Here is a 9,805-nt window from a genome sequence, read left to right on the forward strand (position 1 = left end):
CCCCCCCCCCCCCCAGTTCTTGTCTGGGGGAGAGAGGAGATAAGCAACCCCTGCTGACTTTCTCTTCAGCCTTTAGGATGCTGTAAAGATCCTGCTCCCCTTTGCATGCATCTCCTTTCTAAACCAAACAGATCTGGTCTCTAGTCTCTCCTTGTGTGGAAGCCCTTTTGTATCGCTGGCCATCCTTGCCTTCTCTGGACTTCCTTTAGTTCTTCTGTATCCTTTTCTTGAGGTTTTGGAACATCCTGCCCTGTTGTGGGTTTTCTGGGTTCTTTGCAACAGAAGCATTACTCTATTATGATCCTGTAGTCAAAAACTGACTCTATCCCAAAGGGTACCTTGAGGCTAAAAAGGTTGAGAATCACTGCCATAGACTCTGAGCTTCCCAGTTCTCACTATTGATTATCCCTATCCCTGTTAAATGGCCTGAGTTCACCTTGAGGCCAGAATAATTTGGAAACTCCACATCTGCCCTTTGTGTCTCCCGTGACCTATTATTGCTGCTGCAGATGCAGCTTTTGTCCAGGCTGGCCTGGCCTGCACTTCAGGTTATTAGGAGAGCTGCACCTGTACCAGTGGCCCCTCTTGCTTTGTTTAACTTGTTCCCATTATACATGTATGCAGTATCCATCCCTTTCTGTAGCTAGACTTCCACAAACACTTTTTGTTCTTTTCTCCATGCACAAATCTTCTATCCTTGGATCTCATTAAAGTCTTTTTCATAATCAGAGTATAAGTCTCTGTCCAGCTGCAAGCCACCCGTCCTTATACAAACAGAAGGTAACCATAGGGGATCAGGGCCAGAAAGAAAGGTCCAGGTGGTTTGCCCTCCACACATCTGGGTGAGGAAAACCCTATATCCCTATTTGCAGAATAAGAGGCGTGATCTTCCAAGGGGAAGTTTCAGGCCCAAACACTAGTTGAAAAATGTGAGCGGCGATTAAGAGTTCCCATACCTCTTAGTAGTCAATGTGGGTACCCTTACATGGAGGTTCCACCTAGCCCAGGGGTGCTTAACTCCTGGCCCACAGGCCAGATCCGACCCCCTTAACTACCCAAGGGCCCATGGGGAACCATGTGGGCCATGGTCTTGCATGCTTGATCGTTCAGTACAGGCCCCCCAGAACCCAAGCTAACGCATGGGACTGGGCAGAGGCAGCATAGGGCTTCAGAGCCCAATCCTGGCACGTGGCTGGGTAGGGGCAGCGCAGAGCCCCACAGCCTGATCTTGACATGTGGGAATGGATGAGAGTGGTGCAAAGCCCCAGCGTTCAATCCTGACAGATGAGGCCAGGAGGAGACTGCACAGGGCCCTGGGTCCTGATCCTGGCTTGTGGGGCTGGGTGGGGGCAGCATAGGGCCCCAGGGCCCAGTCCTGGCACACAAGGTCCAGTCCATGGCCAGCCACATGCCATTCATCTGGCCTGCATGGCCGAAAGGTTGAGTGCCACTGACCAAGGCCGTTATGGTTGGCAGAGGTGTTTGAAGGGTGGCAGACTAGGCCTTTAAATCTATGTTTAGGTGCCCAATTAGCTTGGTTTTTCAGAAGTGTAGAGCATGTGGATAGCTTCCATTAATGCAGGTGAGAGCTGCTGGGCTGCATGCTCAGTGCTTTGCAGGGGGAAACATTAGGCAGCATACTTAGACGGCTAAACATGGCTCTATATACTTAGCTTTAAGCACTTCAAGTGTCTGTTTGAAGGCATGCTGCTGGGTTTTTGGTTGTAGCTGTGTTGGTCCAAGTTTGGAAGGAAATTCCGGTTTTCTGCTACTCTGTCCTCTGTCCTCAATTGATACAAAACCTGATGCCTTTATGTCCTCTATTATGTTCTTCAAGAGAAAAATAGAGGACATAAAGGCACCCGGTTTTGCATCAGCAGAGGACAGAGGACAACCGGAGTGTCTTCTATGATGGCCATCCTAGACTAAGGACATAGACAGGCAAGGTTCTTTGGGTAGATGGGATATTTTTTATTAGACCAACTGAGAATTGTAGTTGGAAAAAGTTCTTTGCAAGATTTTGGTTGCAATCACCCTTCCTCAGGCACAGGAAGTCTGGTGTTCTAAGACTTCAGGCAATGAAAGAAGCTGAAAGTGTGACAGGATGTCAGTGAGAATATAAATTGGTAGAAATTAGAAAAACAAAAAGTAGATCAGAGAAGGGGAGGGGACAGGGTGTGGGGGGAAAGGTGAGTAAGGGAGACTACAGTAGAGTCTACAATTCAAGGTAGAAAAGAGGCTGTCTGAAAAAGTAAATAGCTGGAAATTAGGAAGACAAAGTGCAGAAAAGGAGGGGAGAGGAAGGGAGAGGAGGAGGTGGGGAAGTGTAAGAGGTCAGGTCTGATAGTACCTGCTGAATCAGATGTCAGGCATGTTATAATGTGCCATAAATCCAATGTCTATATTGAGTCCATGATTTTTTGTATATGAAAGGTCATCTACAAAAACTGTTTTGTAAGTTCCCTTTGAGAATTAAAATTGAGAGATTGGAGAGGGAGTGATTGTCTTGTGAGAAGTGCGCCCTCACAGGTAGTTGGGTATTCTTGTCTTTGATAGTTTTTTGGTGTGCATTCATTCTGGTGCGCAGTTGTTGTTTGATTTCTCCAACATATTTTCCATCAGGGCATTTGGTGCACTGGGTGAAATATATTGCATTTTTGGAGGTGCAGGTTTAAGATCCAGGAATGGTGATGGCTCTGTTGTGGGGTGTGGTTATTGTCGGGGTAGTGGAGATATGTTGCAGGTTTTGCATTTCTTGTCTTGGCATGGTCTGGATCCATTAGGTGTAGTTTGGGTCATAGGGAGCTTGCTTGTGGTGATGAGGTTAGCGAGGTTTGGTGCTTGTTTAAAGGCTAGGATGGGTGGTTTTGGAAAGATCTCTGTAAGAACTGGGTTGTCTTCTAGTATGGGTTGCAATTGTTTGAGGATTTTCCATGTAGGTTCCAGGGAAGGGTGGTATGGCATAACTAATGATGTGCAATTTGTGAGGATTTTCTTTTTGTAGTGCAGCAAATCTTCACGTGGTATCTGGGTGGCTCTTTCAACAGTGTGATCTATCTCTCTGGAGGAGTGCCCTTGTTGGCTGAAGGCCCTTTTGAGATTTCTGAGGTGACGATCACAGATATTCTCGTCGCTGCAAATTCAGTGGTATCAGAGAGCTTGGCTGTAAATTACAGCTTTCTTGGTGTATTTAGGGTGATTGCTAGTTCTGTGTAGATATGTATGTTTTGTCTGTAGGTTTCTTGTATATGGTGGTTCGAATTTTACCATTTTGGATATTGATCATGGTGTCCAATAAGGAAATGTTGGCATTGCAGTCACAGATGCCTGCAGCCACCCCCCCCCCGCCCCCCAAATAGCCTGATGAAGGCTCCTGTTTCTGATCAGAACAGAACACGTTTAGAGTACAGGAGATGAACAAATGGTTGATTATAGAGACTAGGGTGATTTATTTTCCACTTAAAATCACAGGATTCTAAAGACCCTAACAATCAGTCCCTGTTCTGGCATAAAAAATGACTCCACATATTGAGGACTGCCTGAAGGGACACTCCTTTTTTCTGAAATCCAGCCCCTGACTCCCTTTCAACTCTCACACCTTGCTCCCAGTTATGCCCTTATCCACACTGAAAATAGATTTCCCAGCTTCATCTGGATATTGTATGTTCCACAGTTATAGTCTAGATACATTCTGCCCTTTCTATGAAAAACAAACTAGACATAGTCACAGTTTGTAGACCTCTTCCACTATCAAATTAAAATTAAGTCCAGTAGAACTTAATTCCTTGATCATAATGATTTGCCTGTACTATATAGTTTGTTTTGTTGTTTATCTGTTCTAAATTCCGCGTATTTTCTTTGTTGCTGGAATGCAATTTAGTGCGGTTAATGAGTCTGTCAAGATAAGTGCGTATCTTTGTAATTCTTGAGAATCAATAGGGCCATGCTGGGTTTGAATTTGGGGGAGGGGCACAGAGGTCCTCATAAAGAAGCATTTGTGCTGATTTTAGTTGTGGCAGTAAGAGGTGGGGGTATGGTTGCCTTTGCAGGCTGAAGCTATTTGATGCCTTTATAGATCAGAATTCATCTTGAACCCTACTCAAAGGTTAACAGGTAGTCAGTTCACAGTCCCAGAGCACAGGTAATTTGCTTAAGAATTTTACTTTAGTTTTATCTTCTATATTGCTGTGTGGTATAATGCCAGGCACACAACACTCTCATAGCTTAAAAGTGATTAAGCCTTCATTCAAAAGAAAAGGTCATTGAGCTGGTTTTGCCTCAATAATTCTGTCAGTTATGTAGCTCCAGGTGAGAGGTAAAACTAGCTACTTTCTTGTCATGCCCTGTATCAGAGGAATACTTGGAGCAAAAAAAAGAGCTATCACAACCACTAGGATCACTCAGCCAGAAAGAAAGAATCAAGCTGACCATTTCTATCAGAACTGCAAACACCATCACCTCAGCAGCAGAATATCAAAAACAGATGATGGTAATAGTGCTATCAGTATTTACAGCTGGTCTGTATTGCTATCAGAAGACCATCTGCCAACATCAAAGCATTGTGCATGCCAGACTTCAGTCAATAAAATGGTCAAAGAAAGCAGAGACATTTGGATATTTACATTTTTGGCATAACCATATAATATATTGAAGAATATTTCCCCCCCTTACATGTATTATTTATTTTAAACTTTGCAATACACTGCAGCTGTATGCTTGTAACCTGCTGCTCCACCTTACTTCTTTGCATGCCTTCATAGATTAACTACAGCCACCACCTTTAGCTAGGGAAGACAGAAAAACTGCAATTCTCAACTAAGCTATCAGGCTATTTAGGGGCAAACAACAATCCTGTTGGTGCACTGAAGATGGAATACTGTGCTTTAAAGTGGCATAAATACCATCTAAAAGAAACAAAGGATGGCAGAGTTAAGTGTAGAAATCATCACCGACCTTTATGTGATTGGGATCCTTTCCACATAGTTCAGATTAGTAGCACTAAAGGACTGAATTTTCAAGGGAGCATAATTCCAATGTAGGGATCAAAATACATTGGTCAGATTTTCCAAGGAGCACAGCATCTAACTTTTCTGACCGAAAACAATGTAAAGATCTCTGTAGTAAGAGTTCCTGAAAGTCTGAGCACTAGTCATTGCTAATCAACAACTATTCGGTATCTCATGTACAGTGCAGTCTATTCCCTAAATAAATAAATCAGTCGGGTTTCAGGCTGACTTCAGCACTTTTGTAAAGTTAACCGTTCAGTAAGGCTTTTAAAATATGCATATGAGAATCCACTGGGAAGTGAGCCAGACAGAATATGGGTACAAGGATTTTAAAACAGGATTTTAGGAACAGTCAGAAATCAGGCAACAGTCAGAGGGCAATGAAGAGCAGTAGCTTGTATTGATTAGTGTTGCCTAATAGCTTTCAGAGAAAAAGTGTAGAGCAGTCATTTTCTCCCCACTGTTAGCAAGTTGGAGAACTTAGCACCAGGAAAATACTCCTACTATGTCCTTATCTGAACAGAATATAGTTAACCTCCAAAAGAGCATGCGAAGGAGCAAGCCATTATACATCTTAATTCTGGGACGCATGAAAATGAAGGGGGGCTGCTACTGAGTCCAAGAGGTATTGACAAAGGTCTCAAGGGATTCATATTTTTGAGATTCAAGCAACTTGCTGTTTTGAGAGAATGAATGAAAAACAAACATCTTTAGTGTCTTGTATGTGTTTATACATCATTTCATAGAATAGTATAGTTGATTTCTGGCTGTTGTTAATTTTTAGTGCTTAACATTTTGGTTTTATTTAAAACCAGTTCTTTACACTCTTATACATTTTGGTTGGAGAGGAAGACTTTTAGCATTATTGTATTTTCACTTTCTGCATGCTATATTGTGTTACTCTGTGCATAGCCATCGCTGGAGTGTATATTTTTGTGACTTGGATACTAGTTATTTAAAATTTGGCTTTACATATCTGAATGTTTAACTGAGATTTTAATAATTCAGACTTTGAAACTAAATGACTATGTTTTCCATGTTATCAACAGGCATTTAACAGATAGTGAGAGGGCTCTTTAGCTGTGACTGGAGGCGCTACAGCTCATGACAGGAGTTCCTGGTTTTTTTCTTGTTGTGCACACTCCTACTGATCACTAGCTGATTCTTAAATCTAGGTTATACAAATAAAAATCTATTAAAGTTTATGATAAAATGGCATCTCCAGAGACAGACAGCCTCCAGCCCAACCTTTAAAGACTTTGGGAAACAACCTTTTGCCTAATGTGAATTTATGAGACCTTTAATTTGTCATCACCTTTTTCCCAAAGAAGAAACTAACTGAATGAAGACTACAATAGATATTTTGTATTTTCTTACTTCAGCTTTATCTTCTGTGAAACCTTCCTTTTGGAGTTTAGCTATCCTCCCCACCCCAGGTACTCCTATATTGTGGCCTCTGTCTCAAGGACACTTAATGAGATAACTTACATATTTGCCTCTGTAATCTCTCCCTTAATGACTAAGGATTTACTCATGCATGGATGCATATCAACTTTGCCTTTGAGTGTATTACTCGTTACACACTGTGGCTGATTATGGCACCAATAACAGCCTAGGGTTTGTTAAAAGGTGAGATATACCTGGCCTCCTACGCTGCTTCTACACAAACACTTTTGTAAATTTTCCACTGCATGCAAACTACATGGTAAAGTCACTGACTTCTTGGGGAGTATAGACAACGGAAAATCAAAATGTCTGCTTTGTTATTTGTTATAACTTGATCATTATTTTATTTAAACTTACATCCGCACAGCAGATTTGTCATTGTGACATCCTTTGACATAGTACGTTCACCATGGGGTAGCCTAATATGCAACTTTCTGTACTAGAGCTCTGCACAGATGCCACTGCTTTATTAGCTACTCAGTGATAGGTGAAAGTGCCAATGCAGATAAGGTCTTAGAAAAGTAGAGCGTAACCTTTTAGAGCAGCAGGCTACGTGCCTGTGAACAGGCTGCACCAAGGCCTACTACTCCTCTCATGCCGGGCAGGTGGGGAGTGAAATGGCAGCTTATATTAAAGAGAGGGAAGGGAAAGAGTGAGCTTACCTCTGGTAAGCAGTTCCTACCTATGGGAGAGGTAAGGGAAAGAGTAGGGAGGGATCCAGCAGAACAAAAGCTACCTTCCATTTCACTCCACTCCTCCCATGCTGTCTACTTTATCCATATAGAATAGTCAGATCCATAATCTGATCAGTACCAAGCAGCTCCTAAAGAAAAGGAAGGAAACTCAATATTTGTTTGAGTCTGGCAAGCTTTTCTAGTGGAGACACAGCATCCATTGGCAAACAAATCCTTTTGCTGGTATAAGATAAGGTATAAAGAAAGGCAGGAGGATTCTTGGATCACATCTTCAGCAGGTCCCCTCCTAGCACAGTGATGTTGGTTTGGAGGTGTGATATTTCTTTAGCATGCATCTAACCAGGATAGTTTTGCGAGCAAAGTTTAAATGTAAACCAGACCTTTTGCTTCTAGAACTCTGCAAGACACTCTTCTTCATGTCATGCTGATTCCTACTTTTATGACAAACTGAAACCTCAGTTCAAGCTTGTTGAAAAGCTTGCTAATATTCACAAACCCAGTCAAGATGAACCCAGGCCTGGTTTCAAGAAAAAAATAGACTTTCACGGTTTAGAGGCACAGCCATGTGGAATGAAGCTGCAGAATCGGTCCAGCAATGAGGATCAAACTCTTGTGAGGCCAAGTTAAATCACTGTTTGATCCCAAAGGTTAGGAGCAAATCACAAGGCTCCAAAAGCTGACCTTGGCAACAGTTGCTGCTTTTGCTTCTGGCTGATGCTCTCAGTGGTGGTTTGAGCAACTCTGGAGTTGACTTAATTTTAATTGCCCCTTCCCACTGCAAGACCAAGGAGCCAGTGTTCAGCCTTCTAGGCTGTTTTCACCTGAGCCATTTTTTTCAGCCATGGAACAGTGTTTCCGTTTGGTCTCAGGCTGGAGCAGGAGAGGCAATGGGAATTATAGCTAGAACCTGTGTCTGTGAAGGGAATTGGGGAATGTGAAAGTTTGCCTCTTGTGCTTCACAGAAACATACCTAAGGTGAGAGGAGAAAAAAAGCCAACAGATGAAGTGTGCTGTACTGTCATTGCTTCAAGCAACGAAGGACTTATTCCTGCTCTAGAACAATGTTGAGAGAAGGAGGTGGTTTTTCACAGTAATGTTGGAGTAGACATGTGTATTCTGCTTTTCTTCTGAGCAGCCACCACATCACACTACACAGCACTAATGCAAAAGTAATAGATGCAACCATGTGCCTGGTCTGGAATGAACCCGCATACTCCCTTGCACACATGGAACCTAGCTTGGTGTTAATGCAGCAGTCCTCCTTGTCTCGCAGCACCACAGTTCACTTGTGCTGAGGGCAGGCTGTCATCCATGAATAGCCCTGGCAACGGCTTATATGAGTGGGGAGTACGTGTTAGATGGCTTCATCTGCTGCTTTTTGCTGAATATTTATTATAGTAACAGAAGCATCCTCTGGGCTGAGTGCTGTACAGATACAGAGAACTACTGCCCCAGAGCGCTTACCATCTAAACAGATGAGAAACAATGGAGGGGGAAAGAGAGGTCAAGTGACTTGTCCAAGGTTACACGATATGTCAGTGGGTACAGGTGGGAACAGAGCTAGGGAGTTCTACCCTGCTGCTTTGCCCGTTGGACTATGCTGCCCTTCAAGGGATTCCTTTCAACCATTTGTCTTCTGAGTGCTAACTTTCCCTGCCAGCCCATAGGGTTCATCAATGATTTGACCTGAAAAATCAGCCTTTGATGGGCTGTCCTCTATAGGGAGAGAGGTGGTTTTTCAGTGCTCTTTGTGCCCTTATACAAAACATCTTCTGAATGATGGCATATTTTTCTGGACTAACAAGCATCCTTTTTAAAATAGTTGGAGGTAATATTTTTCCTTGTGCCTCAAGTTCATCCCAGGTCTAGGGCTCTGTCCACACATTATTGTTTAGACTTACCCCATTTCCTACTGCTCAGACCAAAAAAGTGGCTTCCTTCAAGCCTGCTTTGTGCTACTGCCACTCCCTTCTGGCAGCTGTTCCTTTCTTTCAGCTTTAGCTCCGCATCCTCTTCTGCTGGAGCATGTTGACTGCCCTTGCCTCTGCTGCCTCAGGGCAGCACATACTCTTTCCCCACAAGTCCAGCTCAAGCCAACATTTTAATAATAGCTACTGGAGTTCCAGGATATAGACTCTTATCATAGGGTAGGGCATAGTATTAATCACTGGATGTGTGTCCTGTGTGACTTCCCTCATGCAACCCAATCTGTTTGTTCCTGTTCAGATTTGAAGCTCCTTTATTTGGCATCATGGAGTCTCCCATTGTGGTGATGCCAGCATTCCCCAGAAATCAGCAGATCACTGACAAAGATGTCCACCCCACCCAGAATTCCACAGATATCAAGTCCTGCTTTTGTACCTCTCAAGCACTATGGCAAGTCTGAAAGGAAGACTCTTAAACATATATCTACAAGTTAGATGGAGTCTCTGAAATAATTATGAAGGAGCTTCATCACAGAAAAATAGAACAAAAGTGATCCTACAATGCGATGCCTCCCATTGCAGTTGGTAAAGACTGTAGGATTCTAGACACATGGGAGTGCATCTACATGTGCACTTTTAAAATCACCTGATCATCATGTGTATCAGCATCCCCACACTGAAAAACTGGCAGCAGAGCCCTTTGAACTAAAACTTGTTTGATGAACTTTAGTTC

Source organism: Crocodylus porosus, unplaced genomic scaffold, assembly GCF_001723895.1.
Source record: "Crocodylus porosus isolate Cpor-Errol unplaced genomic scaffold, CroPor_comp1, whole genome shotgun sequence".
In the NCBI taxonomy this organism is placed as follows: domain Eukaryota; kingdom Metazoa; phylum Chordata; order Crocodylia; family Crocodylidae; genus Crocodylus; species Crocodylus porosus.